Raw genomic sequence first — 14,018 nt, 5'->3', positions numbered from 1 at the left:
CTCACTTGGGAGAATGCAGCCTGGCTTTGAGACTCAGTTCTGCCACTGCACTTCCTGGGTGACCTGAGCCGTAACCACAACACCACCTCTGTTTCTTCATCTTTCAATGCCTTACCAGGCTGTTGGAGAGTGAGTATGCCCCAGTACTTGGACTCATACTCAGTAACTATTAACTGCTGCTGTCTCTGTTATTTGGCAAGGTGCATGTGTAAGTTTTAGCACTGGCCTTTTGGTTTTTAGCATTAGTCCACCCAAGACTCAGTACAGAGGCTGGGATCCTGTGTTAGCAGCGTCATGAGCAATTTCTGTGATATGAATGGCCTTGGGAAGTACAGACTGTGGATTGATTTACAGCAAGATCCTGGAAAAGAGGCAAGCTACCCCCTGGGGCTCTGGTCAGGATACACACACAAGGCAAGTGATGTTCAGGTCCGATGTAAATAGGAAAGCACTTGCAGCCTTGAAGATCACTACAAATACACACTCTAACCTCTGGTCTGTGCAAGTTTTCCTATAATCCCTTTCTAGTGAGATGTTCTTTGAAGCCATTAAGGAATTAATTCTTTTCTCTTTTTCCCTTTTGATGTTTCAAGACAGGGTTTCTCTGTGTAGCTCTGGATGTCCTGGAACTGGCTCAGTTGGCCTTGAACGCAGAGATCCTCCTGCCTCTGCCTCCAGAGTGCTGGAATCAAAGGGGTGTAAGCCAGTGGACCTGGCTAATTAATAATAGTGAGCCCCTAAAAAAGTATGGGACTTGACCAAAGTCCACAGAAGCTTGAGGGCAAGTTTCTAATGAATCTTCCACATTTTGACCCTGAGATCACTTTGTAAAAACTGACTTTTGAGGAAGCTGGGGAGATGGCTCAGCAGTCAAGAGCACTCCTTGTTCTTCTAGAGGACCTGGGCTCAGTTCGCAGAACCCAAGTCCAACAGTTACAACTTTAGCTCTAGGGGGTCTAAAACCCTCTTCTGTTCTCTGGGGACACTGACGTCCATGTAGCATACACTCACTCAGGCACATAAATAAAATCTTAGACTATTTTTGCATTTGTCCTTTGGACTCAGCAGCAATTATGATGGTTTTGTTTGTTTTTGTTTTGCTGGGTATTTATGTATTTAAAATTATTTTTATGTGTATGGGTGTTTTACTTTCATATACATCTGGACACCATGTATGTGCAGTGCCCAGAGAGGCTAGAAGAGGGCGTCAGACCCCCTCGAACTGGAGTTACAATTATAAGCTGCATGTCATTGCTGGGATTTGAACCCAGGTCTTCTGTCAGAGTAGCCAGTGCTCTTAGCTACTGAGCCACCTCACCAGTCCCCAAATATTATGGTTGATATAGATTTACTGCTTTGTTTGCTTGAGGATATGTGGATGTCTAGGTGTATTTTCCTTTAAAAATCAGTGTTCTTGCTGGGCATGGTGGTACACATTTGGCACTTGGCAGCCTGAGACAGGAGGATGTTGAGTTTGAGGCCAGCCTGGGTTATATAAGAGCATTCCAGGCCATCCTGCGGTACATAGTGAGGCTTGCATCACAAAACAAATGTAAACTTGACATTTGAGACAAGGCATATGATGAGACGATCCCTTTCAGCCTGCTGAATAACTCCCTTTGACCTATGTGAGTGTATGTATGTAGTCATGTGTGGGCACCTCACTGAGTGGGGAGCACGGTAATCCTTAAATATGCATATGATGAGGTGCTCTTGCAGCTCTGTTCCAAAGGTGGTTCATAAGTAAAACAAAACCAGCCTGATTCCTGTATGCTATGAACAGTTACACGAGGAGACATTTACAAAAGTGTTTTTGAGTGTTTTGCTTACATGTATATGTATGTCACCACATGTGTGCAGGTGCCCATGGAGGCCACAAAAGGCCATTGGATTCCCTGGAGTTGGGGTTAGATATAGTTGTGAGTCATCATGTGATGCTGAGGAACTGAACCTGGGTCCCCTGCAGTATTAGCCAGTGCTCTTGACAACTGAACCATCATCCCTGCAGCTCCCCAAACAAGCAAACTCTAAGGAGGCTTGTCTGTCTGCTCTTGCTTTCATACGGCCTTATTCTGTTTCCTTTTCTATCCATTCTTACTCATCTATGATGTCAAGGTTATTACCTGTACCTTCTCCAATATTCTTAGCCTTAGTGCATAAACAAACAGCAAATCACAGAGCTGTACACAGGGGTGAAATCCTCCAAGGGCTGCAAGAGACAGTAGCATTTTAGGTGACGTTGTTGTTGTTGTTGTTATGAGACAGGGTTTCTCTGTGTAGCCCTGGCTGTCCTGGACTCGCTTTGTAGTCTAGGCTGGCCTCAAACTCATAGAGATCTTCCTGCCTCTGCCTCCTGAATGCTGGGATTAAAGGTGTGCACCACTGCCCAGCCATTTTAGGCCTTTTTCCTCCTCTCGAACACATTCTGATCCTTTCTCCTGTCATTACAACCTGCCTCCACTTACTGTCAGTGCAAGTGGAGGATATTACTCAGGAGCTTGCCCTTTAAACTGGGCCTGAGAGATCTGACAACTGTCTGGAGTGCTGAAGCCCTAGTGAAGTAATAGAACAGAACTGGGAAGCTGTGCGAGCTCGGACCATCCCTTTCTTGGTTCTGACTGGCATGACCTGACCTGTGAGGACTTGGTGGAGTCAAGTCTAGGAGCACAGTGTAATAGTGTTTTACAACATCTCAGGGAGAAATGATGATTTTATAGTTGAGGAGAGCAGACTAAGGGTTTGTGATTCAGCCGTAGATGGGCTGAAAGGGCCATGTACTGACAATGGAGGGCCCCATATTGGTATGTTCATGCTGACCAAGGAATGCCATTTGGAATTAGAGCTGTCATGGGCCAGCAGCATGGCCGCGTGGAAGAGCAGGGCAAGAGCCACCTTCGCTGGCTTAGTCCCTCACCCTCTACCTCCCCAGGGGGAAGAAGGCCCCTGAATGTTGAATGAAACCAAATAAAGACCAGCCCCACCTGCCCTTTTCTTCTTAATTGTTTTTTGTTCTGTTTGTTTTGCTTGGTTTTGTTTTTGTTTTTTTGGTTTTTGTTTTTTGTTTTTTTTTTTTTTTTTTTTTATGCACATGATTTCTCTGTGTAGCCTTGGCTGTCCTGGAACTCCCTCTTGTAGATCAGGCTGGCCTTGAACTCACAGAGAGATTAGCTTGCCTGTACCTCCTGAGTGCTGATATTAAAGGTGTGCACCACCACTGTCCAGCTTTAATTGGGGTTTTTAGGAGCATGTCCCACAAAAACCTTCACTTACCAGGAAACTGGGACAGAGGGGAGGACATCCTATTGGGGCTCTGAATGAGAGAAGCATGGGAGAATAGCAAAGTAGAAGGATCCCGAGGGTCCTAGAAACCTAAAAGTAGAACATTATGATAGGCAGATTTGGACCCAGGGGTCCCACTCAAACTAAGGCACCAGCCAAGGACAATACAGGGGGTAAACTTTAAACCCCTACCCAGATCTAGCCAGTGGTCAGAACATTCTCCACAGTTGAGTGGAGAGTGGGATATGACTTTCTCATGTACTCTGGTGCCTCACATTTGACCATGTCCCCTGGAGGGGGAGACCTGGTGGCTCTCAGAGGAAGGACAGCAGGTAGCCAAGAAGAGACTTGGTACCCTATGAGCATATACAGGGGGAGGTAATCCCCCTCAGGAACAGTCATAGGGGAGGGGAACAATGGGAAAATGGGAGGGAGGGAAGAATGGGAGGATACAAGGAATGGGATAAACATTGAGATGTAACAAGAATAAATTAATTTAAAAAAAATTTTTTTTAAAAAGTTTATTTTTAGGAAAATGGTTCTGTGCCCTTATGGACCTCTAAAATTGCCTGCCTCTTAGCAGCCTGCTCTGCAGTTTGGTGGGCTAGCCTATGTCACGTAGTGGCTTGAAATCCTCCTCTAGCCAACTTGGTTTCCAAGTGGCAGTTTCCAGGGCAACTACAAGTTCTTGTCTTCAGGGAGATGCCTCTTAGAAGCAGAGAATTAAAAACTGTGCTCCACCGTCACTGTTTGGCCTGGAAGGTGCTCTGGCTGGATGGAGGCCTGAGCCTTAGGCAGCTCCCATTGAGAAGCAGCCCTTAGAATCCAGCATGCTGTGGTGGACAGTTTCTCACTCAGTGTTGAGTGCTCTACCCAGCATTCCAGAGAGAGAAGTCACTCTGTTTGCTGATCTCTATCACTTCCTTTAAGGAATGTTCCCTTTTCCAGATGAAGTCATTGGAAACAAACTAGGTTGTGGCAGATAGCTGAGTTGAAACTCGTGTTTCTGCCTAACCAATGGTGCAAAGCCACGTGTTAGCCCAGGCCCGAGCAGCCAGCATGTGCAAGACACCTGTCCTTCTTATAAGGGACTGACCGGGACACACACTGAACCTGGCAGCAGAGGCCATCAGCGGGTCTGTGGGCTTCCTGGAGCTTCCTGTATGGCTGCGGTGCGCAGGCTCGAGTTCCCCGTTTCTGTTGAGCTGCTGAAGGTACCTGGAATGAGTACAGTAGTGCGGCTCTGAGAAGACGGCCCAGTGGCCGGGAGAAGGATGTGGAGAGCATGTGATAAACTGGGAGGGCTGTCAGAAAGGATTCCAGCCACAGAAGGGCTCCCGCTAGTCTCCGTCTACGGATCTCGTCTCCTTGCGGCAACATCACTCAGACTCTTGAGTTCAGCTCATGTTAAAACCTCTAACGAGTTGTAACAAAGTGACTGTACCCAAGGAAATGTCAGGGCAGTGAGCAGAAAGGGGCAGCGATGCCCTCTCAGAGTTCCCATCTGTGGTGTGGTGGCACAGGCCTTTAATCCCAGCACCAGGAGGCAGAGGGAGAGGCGTTGAGGCCAACCTGGTCTACACAGTGAGTTTCAGGACAGCCAGGGCTTCATAGAGAGAGACCCTGCCTCAAAACAAAAAAACCCAAAATACAAAACCCAAGTTATAGTCTGTTTTCAAAATCAAAATGAAAAGTTGGAGGTACTAGGGCGCTGCCTGCCTCACACAGGTCTGTGGCGTAGGAGGAAGGACATGGTCCCGGCAGGACGAGTGGACTGGCTGTACCTGGCAGTGCCAGTGTCATTGGAGTACCTGCCCGGTTGGAGTTGTGTGCTGTAGGGAATGGGGGTGGGGGAGTGAGCAGAACTCTAGCTGTGGAGGCTACTGGAGGGGCCTGTACATAGTTATGTGGGTGGTTACTAGGCTGCCTTAGACTTGGAGGGAGTCACAGTATTGAGATAGACTAAAGTGAAACTGTGGTGTTGGGAGGATCACTAGGAGACAGCCGACAACAAAAATGCAGGGCAGAGGTGACAGTGGCAGTGATGATGCCAAAAGGAAATAGGGAGAGGACCTGGTCACCCCTCCAGATTTGCAGAGGCGAGGGAGGCCAGCCTAGCAGTGCATGGGAAAATCTCTCTTGGAGCTGTGAGGGTGTCCTGGAATGTGGTCCTGTGGGACCAACCCGTTTATGAGACAAATGGTTTGTCTTGGCCTGTTTTGTATTCCAGAAGCATTCTGTACTTTTAGCTGACATTTCAAATAGCGTAGGCAGCTGATAACAGTAGGTAGATATTCCTTCACTGCCATGGGCACATGTATCTGAGGATTGTACATCAGTGAGCTTTGAGAGATCAGAGCTTCTGCCTCCCGGTGGGGCATTTGTTGCCACTGCCAGAGTTGCCAGTGTTCCCTCGTGCTGCCTGCCTGGTGTCCCATGTTTGAAGTATTTCCTCTTCTCATTTTAAATCTCTTCTCATCTTTTCTTTCCTTTTTTTCAGACAGGAACTTGCTGGCCGGGAAAGCTGGACTTGTCAGTCCTACTTCCTAAGCCTCCCCGGTGCCAGAATCATAGGCGTGTGCCACTTCTCCCAGCTCCAGTGTCAGCATTTGATGGGCACTGAATTAGCTTTCATTTCTCAGTTTTGTTATCTGCCTCTTCAATAGTCCCACAGCGAACCCCTGCTCTTGGCTGTCCTGGCCGAGCTTATCTGTGGGGTAAACTTGCAGCTGAAATAGGCCTCAGGGTAGATAATAACTTCTCACATTGAGGTTTGGACAGTGCAGAGCTAAGGACAGATACAAAATGCATATGCGCTTGGTTTTTGCTTTTTAAGATTTATTTTTAATTATGTGAAGCGGGGGTGGGGTGGGGTGGTGAGGCTACGTGTGTGTATGGTACATGTACCTAAGGAGGCCAAATGCACTGGATCCCCTGAGCTGGAGTTCAGGGGTATGAGCTGCCTGGCATGGAAGTGTAACACCTGCTCCTAGCTGCCTCATGCTTGGTTTTGAATAGCGTGTCTTACTGTGAGGCTTTGGTTCTGAAAAGCAGAGCACAGAGGTAAAGCCCCAGTTGCTGTACATGCCACGGATGAAACCCTACCTGTCCTGTCTGGAGCTTTTGGTGCTGACCTCACTGTCACTGTACAGGGAAGCACCTGCCCCTCCTTCCCATCTTTCTAAGTCCTCAGAGGCCATGCTTGATCTCAAGAAGCCTCTGCCCCTCAGACTTCTTTTCCTACACCCACGCATCCTTTTCTGGAGTATAGAACACTCTGTGGCCATGTCACTTAACTGCATGGCAGGGTACCCAGGAGGGCAGGGACTGAATTTGTCCTGCTTAGTGGTACTGTTCTGTCACCAGTTTAGGCCAGTTCCTGGTACATGGTAGGTGTTTGTGCAATGAGTGGATAAATGTATCCCTTGTTTAAGGCATGCTGGCCGGCCCCTCACCCCAGGCCTGCACAGTGGCTTAGAAGTTACAGTCATTTCCTAGTGACTGAAGACTTCTCTGTGCAGGTAATGAGTAAGAAAGAAGCCCAGGAGCCAAACATGGGGATGCACTCCTTTAATCCCAGCACTCAGGATGCAGAGACAGGCGGATCTCTGTGATTTTGAGACCAGCCTGCTCCACAAAACGAGTCCGGGACAGCTGGGCCTCTGTTACACAGAGAAACCCTGTCTCAGAACCCCTCCCTCCAAAAACACAAAACAAGGAAGGAAGAAAGAAACCTGTGTAAACCTTGGGACTGCAGAATAGCCTGGAAGGCTGTGTGGGCACCTCTGCTGCCCCCTGTGGCTAGTGCTTGGCAAGGATTAAAGAGAAGGGCTTCCTGCTCTTCTTTCGGAGAGACAGGCAAGCACAGTACTTGAACCATCTTGCTTTCTGCAGTGGCCTACAGGCCTCAAGAAGGGCATCTTGGTTTCTCTTTTGGAATGAACTCAGGGGATTAAAGGAAAGTCTATGTAACACACCTTTTGTTTCCCTGATACTTGTTATCAGGCCAGAAATGGTAAGAAGAGGTTGTACCAGCCTCCAGCTGGAGCCACATGCAGCATTGACCCCCTCTTTTAACCTCTAAGCTTCTGCATGCTGGCGGAACTCTGACTCTGGGACAAGTGTTGACATTGTTCAGCAGCAAAAGTCATTGGAAGCAGGGACCTCCACACTTTTGTTCCCATTCTTGCTCCTGGATTCCTAAGGAGTGCCTCTGAAAACAGGATTGTTTAGTGAGCATCTTTGGAGGGCTCACTGTGTGATGGCCTTACATAGGGTCTATAGTGTTGCTTAGGTGACCTGGAGCATATTGCAGCCTTGAACCTAGCAGTCCTTTTGCCTCCTCAGCCTTCTAAGCGCTGGGATTACAGGCATTGACCTCCAGCCTGGCTTTTGAAATTAGGATTTTCTTGCTCTCAGGTTACATGTTTGTTGCATTGTCATTGTCAACTTGACTGGGTTATAGTCACTGAGGAGACGTACATCTAGGAGTGGTTGTGAGAGTGTACCCAGGGTTAGCTGAAAGAGGAAGGCCCACCCTAAATGCCAGCAGCAACATCCAGTGGGTGGGGGGCCCAGGCTGAATAAAAAGGAGAAGCTTGCTGAGCACCAGCATTCCTTGCTCTGTGCTTTCTGGCTCTGGATACAGTGTGACCAGTTGACCCCACATGATGGATTGGACCATCACACCTGAGCTGGGACAAACCCTCCATACCGCATGCTGGTTTTGCCACGTGTCATGTCACAGCAAACAGAAAAGCAGCTAAAACCTCCTTTATGGCCTGTGCTGTCCTTTTCCCTTATGTAACTGGAATGTTAAGGCTTCTGAGGAGCTCTGAGGCACTGTCCACTGCCCCTTCCTTTGATGGGCAGCTCACTAAGGAGCTGCAGAAGCTCTGCATCCCTCTAAGATGTCCAGAAGGAGGAGCTCTTAGCTGGGAATCTTGTGCACCCACCAAGTCACTCACTCACCTGCCTAAACTTATACTAAGACTCTTTTGATGCTTTTTGTTTTTGTTTTTCGAAACAGCGTCTCTCTGTATATCCTTGACTGTCCTGGACTTGCTTTGTAGACCAGGCTGACCTCGAACTCACAGCAATCTGCCTGCCTCTGCCTCCCAAGTTCTGGGATTAAAGGCATGCGCCATCACCACCACCACCGGCTGTAGTAAGACTCTTAATGTGTGTCCTCCTGACTGATGTGCTGGGAGATCCCTGTGTTTTCATCATTTAGCTAGCTTCATCTTTAACACTGAATGATTGGAGTGACTTTGCCCTCACCAGCAGCACTGGGGAGTTCTCAGAACTCTGAACATTCTGCTCAAGCATTAGAGTTCAGTTTCTTTTGTAGAAGTCACCAGTCACTTTCTGAATACCAAACAATGTGACAGTGTGAGCTGCATAAACCACATGTGCCTAGCACATCTTTACAAAGATCACTGATGGCTGGCTTGTCGTTTTGTGATGTTCAGAGTTCTTTAGTAACTCATTCCCAGTATACCCCTGGACCTAGGCCTCCACTCTTACCACTCGGCCACACCAAGCCCACCAGAACCCTTTAATGCTGCAGGAGGTGTTCTGTTGCATCCTGCCCTGGAGATGGGGGCTATGAATCATGAGGGCACATGCTTTGGTGATCACTGTCAGTAGGGAAGTCCCCAAGCCACAGCCTCGCTTCTGAAGGCGTGGCCTCCAGGCCTGCAGCAAGTGAGTCTGGGGAACGGGTAGCCATGCAGGAGGTATACACAGGACTGTGTTAGGGGTTTGTTTTTCTTTTCCTTTTCTCCCCCTCCCTCTTCTGCCACTGTGACAGAAATCTGGGAAAACAATGTGGTGGGAGTGTTTGCTTTGGCTCATGGTTTATGGCCATGGCTCCATTGTTCCTGGTGCTTGATGAAGCAGAGCATCACAGCAGATGGGCGTGGTAGAGCAAAGCTGCACATCTCTGTAGGTTCAGAGAAGCAGAGAGAGAAAGGGGCCGAGGCATGTTCCCAGTAATCTCCTCCTTTCAAGTTGGCCCCACCTCCCAGTGATGCCATATGTTCTCAACCTTACATAGTCAAGCAGTTTGGGGGACTAATCTGATGTCATCAGAGTTCTTTTTATGGTTGGAAACTACCAGCCGAGAGGCAAACCTTCAGCACAAGAGCCTTTGGGGGATCTTATACAGTACCTGCAGCAGGTGCAGGACCAGTGGTTTGAGTCCTGGACTCTCGGTTGCCTGCCGTAAAGTGAAGATAGTGGCAGGTGTGTGTAGGGGTTTTGAGGAACAAGAAACCTGACTAAAGTTCAGCATAGACTACCTGCTGGTACTAAGAGGTGTGCCCAACATGGCAGCTCCATGTTCTTACCATGTACTCCCAGGTAGAACAAAAGACTCATACCTGCCTAAAGCAGGCTTGCCATGTTTTACACAAATATGGCCGTTTCCAGAAAAAGAGCCTTCTTTGGAAGCATAATTTAGCCATTGCTTAGTGACTGACACCTTTGTGACATCATCAGGCAGCTCTTCTGGTTCCTTCCTTGATGGTATTTGACTATGAGGCTGAGTGTGGCTCTTTTGAGGTGCCACCTACCTGTCCTTGTTGGTAGCTGGTTCTCACCTAGGGGGGACGACTCTCATATTAGGGGTGTGATAGAAGGGAGAGCCAGAGTTTGGACATGAGGAGCTTTTGTTCTGGAAGCCCTTTGGAGTGTAGTTATAGTCCGTGTCCTCTTCTCTTCCCTTCCCTTAGAGCTCTTTCTCTGCAGCTCTAGGTGTCCTCAGTTACACTCTGTGTGTTCCTGGCTGTCCTGAAACTCACTGTGTAGACTAGGCCAGAGTCAAACTCAGAGATCCTCCTGCCTCTGCCTCCTGGGGATTAGGATTAAAGGGTGTGTGTGCCTGCCAAGCCAGGCTGAGAGCTTACATCATCATCATCATCCACATCCAGAGGCACAGAGAGAATGCTGGGAGTCAAAGAGGTCTTTTGACCCTCAAAGTCCAACACTCATGACACACTTTCTTCAACAAGGCCACACCTACTCCTTCCCAAACAGTTTGACCAACTAGGAACCAAGTGTTCACACATGTGGTTTATGGAGAGGGTATTCAAATTCAAACCACCCCAGGTGTGTTTGTCTTGTATAAATAGGTTTCTTTTTTATATGTATTGGTGTTTTTCTTGCATGTATATATCTGTGCACCACATGCACGCCTGGTGCCTTTGAAGGCCAGAAGAGGGTGTTGGATCCTCTGGATCTGGAATTACAGACAGTTGTGAACCACCATGTGGGTGCTGGGAGTCAAACCTAGGTCCTCTTGAAGAAGAGCCTATGCCCTTAACCACTGAGCTAACCCTCCAGCCCACATCCTTAGATTTTAGTTCAATGATTATCAATAATTACCAGTTTTACTTACAGCCATTGAAAGGAAAAACATTTATTCTGTGTTCTTTTACATTTAACCAAACTTAACATTCTAGTCCTTTACTTGCTTCCCATCCTAGTTCAGGCTAGAGTTAATATTACTAATTATTTAGTATTTAATGTTTTGGGTCTTACTCTGTTGCCTAAGCTAACCTTGAACCTCTAGATCCAAGAAATCCTTCTGCAGCCAGGTGTGGTGGTACACGCCTTTAATGTCATCACTTAGGAGGCAGAGGCAGGTGGATCTCTGAGTTCGAGGCCAGCCTGGTCTACAAAAGCGAGTCCAGAACAGCCAGGACTACACAGAGAAACCCTGTCTCAAAAAACCAAAAGAGAGGGAGGGAGGGAGGGAGGGAGGGAGGGAGAGAGAGAGAGAGAGAGAGAGAGAGAGAGAGAGAGAGAGAGAGAGAGAGAGAGAGAGAGAGAGAGATCCTTCTGCTTTGGTTTCCTGAGAAGCTTGGGGCAGTTAGACACACAGTACCACATGCAGCTATATTTCTGAATTTTATTTAAGAGAATTAAAGCTTTTTGTATCCCTGGCACTGCCTGTTCTTGAGAATTAGAATTATATTTATTCGATGAGTGGATGAGAGCCACCAACCATGGTTGGCAATGATGGGCCTTCCAGTTATAAGTTGGTTCATGATGTTTCAGGTTCTCTTTGTTTCCACTACCCTCCTGATGACCTTTCTGCCTAGTTGTGGCTGCTGAGTCTTGTGGGCCCAGGAATAGTGCTGAGTCCGCAGTGCTGATCAAACCTGGCCTATGAAAGGTGCTACAGGATGCTCCTGTGTGATCCTGAAGCCTGAGCCAGCTTTCCCTGTGTCATGTGGGAGGTGGACTCTTGCTCTCTTGTTTTCTGTGTGTTTTAGACAAGGAGAGAGGCTGCAGAAATAAGTAGTGAGCTTTCACTCTAAGCAGCTGGAAAAGGAATGAAAGCTGAAGCCAGAGGTGGTGACAAATACTTTCCATTTTGTGCTGGGGCTGAGCCTAAGACCTGGCACCTGCTGAACCAGTATTCTCCACCCCAAGCCACACTGTCCTCAGTGGTGAATGTTGAGAGCTTTGCCTTTGGCAGGCCCCTCTGGTGTACTAAGGCAAGAGAAATGAAAGCCTTAGAGAGGAGAAGAAAAACTGTGAGGTTGGTGGCGATGATGTAGGGACATAGTCCAAGCAGATGTGTAGATACTGTCTAGAGCTAGTAAGTGCAAAGTGGCTGCATCTATGAGTATAGAAAACCCTTTTCTGCTCGGTCTGGTGGCACACGCCTTTTATCCAGAGATGGGCAGATGTCTGGGATTTCAAGGTTAGCCTGTCTACATAACAAGTTTCAGGCCAGCCAGGACTATATAGTGAGAACCTATCTCAAAGAAAGAGGAAGGTAGGTAGGTCAATCATTTTTTATTTATTGACAATTATCAGCTAAAATAGAAAAAACCCTAGACATTCTACTTACAGTACTAAAAATATTAAAGGCCTGGCCTAGTAATTTCTTACTAGGCTCTACAGGGGAGCTGTGCAGACCACTGCTGAGAAGCTGGGGAAAGCCGGGCAGGCAGAGCAGGTGGCATGGGTCAGGGTCTCAGTGCGTCATGTTTGGTGAGGGCCTGGTCAGCAGATCTTGCTGTTTGGTGAAACTAAAGAAACAAGTTGAAAGGTTGTGTTTGGAGATATATGGGACTGTGGCTATCTGTGCTAGAAATGGACAGGACCTCCTGCCAGACTCAGTACAGCAGTGACGATAGCATAGCCAGGACAGACAAAGAATCAGGGAGAAAAACTCAGCAAATGTTTTTGGAATAATTTGACCTCAACATGGAAAAAGGTTAGACGCGGCTCAGGTGTCTCATCACATATATGGACCATTTCTGGATAAGAAAAGTAAAACTGAAAAACTAGCATGACAGATGCAAGAGGAACAAAGGTGAAGGACAGCCGCAAAAGGGAAGGCTCCCTGAAAGCGCCAACGACAGCAAGAGAATACGATGCGATGCATGAGAATACATTGACTAAGAACCTGTGGGGCCAGAGGATGGGAGTGCGGCACTCCTGCCTGCGCCTTCTCTCCCTCTCTCTTCCCCACCCTCTCTCTTTCAAGTAAAAGTGAAAAATTTTTTGTTTTTGAGACAAGGTTTCTCTGTGTAGCCCTGGCCGTCCTGGAACTCACTCTGTAGACCAGGCTGTCCTTAACTCACAGTTTGAGATCCATCTGCCTCTGCCTCCTAAGTGCTGGGATTAAAGGTGTGCACCACAGCTGCCTGGCCAAAAACAACATCTTTTTAAAATATTATTTATTTATTTAGAAGATTAAGGCTATGACAGCATGAACGGATGAGAAGACAGTTCCGAGGCAGATCCACAGTGAGCCACTGCACAGTCCCCCAAGAGGGTGAAGACCCACCGGCATCCTGAGGGCGGCTGCCAGCATTCTACAGAACGTGAACCTTTGTTTAAGGCCCTGCTCCCGAGCTCGACAGACTCATCCCCCTTTCTTTCCCGTCTCTAGTGAGGCATGTGATGGCTACTGCCTCATAGTCTCATCAGTCAGGACTGGCTAAGTACATGCAGGAAGAGTACACAAAGCTTTTGGTAGCAAGTGGCCGCCAGGCCCCTTCCTGAGTAAGGGAAGCTGACAGCCTCAGAGTAAATGCTTGTCCCAGAAACAGTAACAAAAACCTAGTCCAGTCCCTAGTGTTTTCTGCTGTCTTTGGGCAGCTTGCTGGATGGACACTTGTGGTGTGTCAAATATGTGTCAAGTAACTCTTATTTGTCATTGCTAACTATATTAGTCAGGGTTCTCTAGAGGGATAGGATGAAAAAATATATATGTATGTATGTATGTATGTATACATATGGAATTTATTAGAGTATCTTATAGGCTGTGGTCCAGCTGGTTAGCCCAACAATAATATCTCCTTACAGAAAGTCCAAGAATCCAGTAGTTGTTGGGTCCACAAGGCTGCATGTCTCGGCTGATCTCTAGTATATACTGGAATCCCAAAGAAGTAGGCTCTGTTGCCAGTGAGGGAGTACACTTGCCAGCAAGAGCAATGGACAAGCAGACAAAGAGCAGCAGCTTCCTTCTTCCATTTATGTAGCCTTTCCCAGAAAATGTGGCCTAGGTTAAAGGTGGGTCTTCCCATTTCAAACGATTTAATTTAAAAAAAAAAATCTTGCTGGGTTTGGTGGCGCACACCTTAATCCTAGCACTCAGGAAGCAGAGACAGGTAGATCCCTTAGGCAGATCTCTGAGTTCCAGGCCAGCCTGGTCTACAGAGCAAGTTCCAGGACAGTCAGCTACGCAGAGAAACCCTGTCTCAGAAAAAAGAGGA

At 47.6% G+C, this 14,018-nt stretch overlaps 1 protein-coding gene across 4 annotated transcripts in view; it reads left to right on the top strand.

Annotated features, from left to right (window-relative positions):
* The window catches only part of Pacsin2 (protein kinase C and casein kinase substrate in neurons 2), a 102,741-nt gene that overhangs the window by 56,454 nt on the left and 32,269 nt on the right, over positions 1-14,018 (top strand). The window lies entirely within an intron of this gene.

This window comes from Acomys russatus, chromosome 17 (genome assembly GCF_903995435.1).
Source record: "Acomys russatus chromosome 17, mAcoRus1.1, whole genome shotgun sequence".
NCBI lineage: Eukaryota > Metazoa > Chordata > Mammalia > Rodentia > Muridae > Acomys > Acomys russatus.
Note: the sequence above shows the minus strand (reverse complement) of the source record. Positions and strands in the feature narration are given on the sequence as shown.